Genomic DNA, 5,733 nt, shown 5'->3' with positions numbered 1-5,733 from the left:
AACTTTACGTGTCAGAAAATATGAATGACAATCATAATCAAGAATTTCCTAGTCAAGAATAGGTTATTCACTTCACCAAGAAAATCAGAGTTGGAGCTCAATTGGAGGACTGCAAAAAAAGGTGCTATTTTTCAATGTTTAATTTACATTTCCAATATCATAATAACATTGTTCTGTACTCATAAGATGAAAACATGATGCCAAGACTCAAAAAAATCAACGATACACAAAGAAGAACTAACTATAGGTCAATCTTGAATTTCCATCTCAATCATGTATCCTGGAAGTTGAATCTTTCAAGAATGCAGTGTTTCTTTTGAGCCTTTGATTCTCTTTCTCAGAGTATTCTGCTCTGCATGTTATGAGTAGTCGTTAAAACATGTTTATAGAAGCAAGAATATGCCTAGGTTCCTAAGTACCCTTAGCTCTAGCCAATATTTATTGACATTGTGCTATAAATTTGTAATGATTATTTTTCAATATAAGCTACTTATGGAGGATTTAAAAAGTTAAAGTTTTGGTGATGTTTCCATTAGGCCACCTCTAGTCCTCCTGAAAGCTTCAATGGCATCTAGAAGACATAAGCATAGTGAGATTTGCAGGCACTTTTTTGGCAATTCCAGCACCATGGCTTTGTCTTAATAATAAAGATCCTAAAACAAAAAAGCATGCAGCATTGGGGATGTTTGGTTAATTAATGGGGTGAGTGCTATGAAATATCTATTTAAGAAAAACTGAAATTAAGACTTTTAACATAATGAAACTTAAAGATAGTCCAAGAGAGTTGGTTTTAAAGCATAGTAACAGTACAGGGACAAATCAAATCACCCTGATTTATTCAATAACATACATTAGAATGCTCCCTTTTTCAAGAAAAGGATCAGTGTTGACACACTCCCTCTAATGCTTATAAGCTTAAAACTTATACTTGAAGAAAAATCAACATGCTTTAGAACATTTTTTGGAAAAAAAATGCAAGTCTTTTATCCCATTTTTGCATTTTAATATTTTAAAAATGTGGCTACAATATCAAAGCTAGGTTCGAGTCCCCCTCATCTCGTTAGGCAACATTTAACATGTAGTAGGGAGATTGTAAGGACGCCGCCCAGGTTTGAAACAACATCTATCTCAATAAAGCAGTCCATAATTGTTGGAAAAATGTCAGAAATTTGTTAAGAGAAATGATTATGACTTGAATCCAATATTATCATCTATGTAAACTTAACCATATTACACACTAAGTGTTCTATAAACTTTACGCAAGATTCACCCACAAAAAAAAAAAAACCTAAAACCAAAGATTAACAGAAACTGAGAGAAATTGGAAATTTGTTAAGAGAAATGATCCCATGACTTGAATCCAATATTATCATGTATGTAAACTTAACCATATCACACACTAAGTGTTCTATAAAATTTATGCAAGATTCACCCACAAAAAAAAAAAAACCTAAAACCAAAGATTAATAGAAATTGGCATTTACGAATTTTTGAAATGAAGCTCCTCGTGTTGCTCCCATCACCTACTTCACATGCGCAGAATGTGGATGGGGCTGTTATGCTAGCGATGCCAGTGAATGGGCCTTTGAAGCCTAGGAATCGTTTCCCTGCTTCTGGCCCTGGCCCCATCACCTTTTCCCTGACATCACCTTCAACCCTAATTTTTGGGTTGCGCGGTGGTGCCCTAACCTCTCCTCTGGTTGATCCCGCTAGGTCGGCGGCTGATCACCTTATCTTATGTGGATGTTGCAATTTACAAGGTTAACTTAGGTGGTCAGAATGTGAGGACGGGCTTCCTAGGTGGCATTGGTGGTTCGAGTGTGAGGTTGAGGTCCCGGGTTGTTGAGCCTGTTGCTATTGACAACTCGTTGGTATTGGAGTTAGATCTGGACATTGTTGAGGATATTTCTGATCAATTGGATAGTTTCTCCTCTAGTGCCACCATTTTCTACTTTAAGGGTTTCTGGCCCTCCCTTATGGACTTGCACGCATGGATTGGTTGTGTTTGGGAACCCTGCATTTCAGGTACAACTCAAATATACCCAGTTGCTAGGGTTTTTTCATTGTGAAGTTTGATTCTACTGAAGATAGAAATGCTATCCTACGTTGAGGTTTCACTTGGGAAGAGAAATATCCCTTGATGGTTAAACCCTGGTTCAAAGATTTTGACCTGTCGACAGAATCCTTTAACAAGGTCCCTCTATGGGTCAGGTTGCCAAATCTTCCCCTTCACCTTTGGGTGGACTCTGTCTTGGAGGTGGTGGGGGAGGCCTTCAGGGATTTCTTGCTAGTAGATTATGCTTCTTCCAATGTGTATCGCACCACATATGCTCGGATCCTAGTTGAGGTCAACATCTACAAGGGCCTCCCAGCAATGATTTGTTTGGCCTCTTCGATTGGATCTTGGGTCCAATGTCTTGATTATGAAGGAATCCCTTTCTAATGTAGGAAGTGCCATAAGGCCGGTCACCTTGCTGCTCGTTGCTCCTCTGAAAAACCTAGACCGAAGAAGACTCCTTGGTGGAAGAATGTTTCAGATGATCATTACACTATTCTCAAAGCCCCCTCTGTTGGGGATGGTGACTCTTCTCAGGACAATCTGGTGGCTGCCACGACTGCTGTCTCGGATGGTTCTCTTGTTGCCTCTTCATTGTAGACCTCCTCTATTCTACCCTCGCCTGCAAATGTTTCCTCTATCGATGATCCTTTGGTGGAGAAGGAGTTTTCCCCTATTCTAGATGTTCCTCTTGGTCTTGTTGGGGGCCAGGACCTTGTTCCCTCTCCTGCCCCCACCCTTGTACTGGACTTTCCTCCTATTTCAGTGGAAGGCCAATTGCATTTGGGCTCTTCTAGGGAGATTGTTGTCTTCTCAGATTCCCCTGGGCTCCATTGTTCTGTTTCTTTAGGGGATTGGATTGCTAAGGCAGCTAAGGTGGAGGATGGCTAGATTGCGATAAAAAGAAAGAAAACTAGGCCATCAGCTCCTCCTTTAGAAATGAATCTACGATCATGCAAGGGAGGCTATAAATCAAAGGGCAAATCGTGATGTATCTAGCCCTGCCTCCTTGTTGGATCTTTTCTTTTGGTTGGTGACTGGCTTACCCTTAGTTTGGGGGGTGACTAGTTCCGCATTAGTTTGTTCTACCTTTTGTTTATGCACTCATTGAAAATCTTTAGACTTGTACAGGGTTTCAGGCACCCTTCAAAACCTATTTTACTTAATCAAAAACAGAAATTAGCATTCTCAAACTTTGAGATCGAAAACTTAAGACATTCTTAAATATTTACTTTCATTTCATTTTATTCTCCATAAGCAGCTTGTGTCTTGTATGTGTGACTTTCATTTCATTTTATTTTCCAATAATAAAAGTAGGGACATATAGAATAATGAAAAAATTATTCGAAGAAACAGTAAAACAAAAACAACAAATCTTTGTTGAAATAGAGGCTTCTTATCGTCTCGACGTAATTCAATGCCTAACACATGAATCTATCTTCACATCACAAGGGCAACTAATACCAGAGTTGTTACAACATTAACAACAAGGGATGCAAAAACATTGGAAGCTGCATTGTTCAGTGTGGATTCGAACTTGGGCTTGTCTCTGTAGTCGGAGTGCCAGAACCAGTGCCAGAAGGGGAAGTTGTGGGGACTTAGTGATGGATGAACAACAACAAAATAAAAACACTACTAGACCCCATTTAACTAGCTCTCCATTTAAACACATAAATTTTTAAAAACATTCAACCCATTTAAAACATATTCTCATATAACCCCTATTACAACGAAAAACCAATACTCAAGAAAACCCTGTTTTTTACATACCTTTGACAAATGAGTTGAGCAGAAGAGCTACAATCACAGAGTAGGAGGAACTGAAGCCTATGCCTCTAAAGACAAACACAAAACTTCTCACACCAGTGATGCTCACACCTTTGCTTGACCAACGAGAGTTTTTCGTTGAGGGAGTAAAATGCGCAAAAAAAATTTATGTGCGGGAGTTTTTCCAAATATGGACCCAACAGATTATAAATTTTGGATAAGTCGAATTGAGAATGGTAATATCCTATTCCAATTACAATTATTTTTTGGAATGGACAGAAGCTCATTTTAGAACTAAAATAGAAATACGTAATCCTATTCTCCATTCCTATTCCACGCACCAAACAAAGAATACAAATTATATTCTAGTTATCGATTCCTATTCTGGTTGTATTCTACCAACCAAACGGGCCATTAGCGAGTGATTGCAATGCAAGAATGAATCATATATTGAAAGAGTAAATCAAATTGCCCATTCTCCTGTGTCGATCAAGAGATTAAGAAATTTCCAAGTCATCAATGGCTTCGCTATGCAGGCTAACCTACGCCCTTCGAAGGCATCAATCTCTATTTTACCCGGCTTGCTTTTCAATCCTGAACTCATCTCCGCACTTCCTAGCTCAAAATTCAGCGATTACCATTTCATCGCCGCCATTACAGAGCTGTTATTCGTCTTTTACCCCAACCAAAACAAATCCGCCATGGAAAAACACAAATCTCCGTGGTTACAGCACTGCAATTGCGGAAAAAACCCCAATAAAAGTGGGCGACAGGCTTCCAGAGGTAACCCTTTCGTATTTTGATAAAGAAGGGAATCTGCAGACGGTTTCGATCTCGACACTTGCTGCCGGGAAAAAAATAGTCTTATTTGCCGTGCCGGGAGCTTTTACGCCTACCTGTTCGCAGAAACATCTTCCTGGATTTGTCGAGAAGGCAGATCAATTGCGCGCTAAAGGCGTCGATTTGATCGCATGTGTTTCTGTCAATGATGCATTCGTGCTTAAAGCGTGGGCGGAATCCATCGGCGTCGACGGAGATAAGGTGCAGGTGCTTTCGGATGGAAATCGGCATTTCACGGATGCCATGGGAGTAGCCGTCGATTTAAGCGATAAGCCTGTCGGTCTCGGGGTGCGATCTCGCAGGTATTCCTTGCTTGCAGAGGATGGCGTTGTGAAAGTTCTTCATCTGGAGGAAGGGGGTTCGTATACCATAAGCGGCGCAGATGATATACTTAAAGCTCTTTAAAATGATTATGTTAGCTGTTCAGATGTTTCTCTCAGGGTTAGGGTTTCAAGGATTTGGGATCTTCACGGTTAGGGTTTTCAAACCTCAAGAATTACAACTAGGGTTTTAATGTTCATGATCTCTGACGCCAAGGATTAGCTATAGTAACCCTTGCATAGCTTCATCATAACGAGATGGCGACAACCATTGATCGGCCCTGATCTGACGGTGGAGAACTTGCAAGGCGTAAAAATATCATAAGGTTTGGAACTTAGGTAATTTTGATATCTTCGTGGGTATTAAAATATTAGTAATTGGGGAGGTGACCGTTGGGCGGGGTAACATTCAAATTTTGAAACCTGGCGGGGCAAACAAAATGTGGTAACAAAATGTGGTAACACATGTTACAAGGTATGAAAAGATTAAAAGAATAAACATCTATGTAAATAAAGAGATCATCATCTAATACTAATCCATGATGCAATAACATAATGAAACCATAAACCATACATGATACATCATTGCAAAAGATATAAAAATCCATCATAAAATATAACCATATATCCCAAACATAAATAACTAAGTGCACGGTTCCTCCCAACCATAAATAGCATCATTAGACCATCGTGGATCTTAGCCATCCCTCCGTGCGTAACATTCCAAAGCACCGAAGAGATCATTGGTAT

At 39.6% G+C, this 5,733-nt stretch overlaps 1 pseudogene across 1 annotated transcript; it reads left to right on the top strand.

Moving 5' to 3' along the window:
* The first annotated feature begins 4,214 nt into the window (after positions 1-4,214).
* LOC149576036 (peroxiredoxin-2B pseudogene) lies at positions 4,215-5,183 on the top strand (annotated as a pseudogene). The gene has a single exon (XR_016361175.1). The product of XR_016361175.1 is annotated as a peroxiredoxin-2B pseudogene (transcript).
* The last annotated feature ends 550 nt before the right edge of the window (positions 5,184-5,733 follow it).

The sequence above is a fragment of the Cupressus sempervirens genome, chromosome 1 (assembly GCF_028749045.1).
Source record: "Cupressus sempervirens isolate cs-2001-9-10 chromosome 1, ASM2874904v1, whole genome shotgun sequence".
Classification (NCBI taxonomy): Eukaryota; Viridiplantae; Streptophyta; class Pinopsida; order Cupressales; family Cupressaceae; genus Cupressus; species Cupressus sempervirens.
The sequence above is the reverse complement of the archived record's forward strand: the minus strand, read 5'-3'. Positions and strand labels throughout refer to the sequence as shown.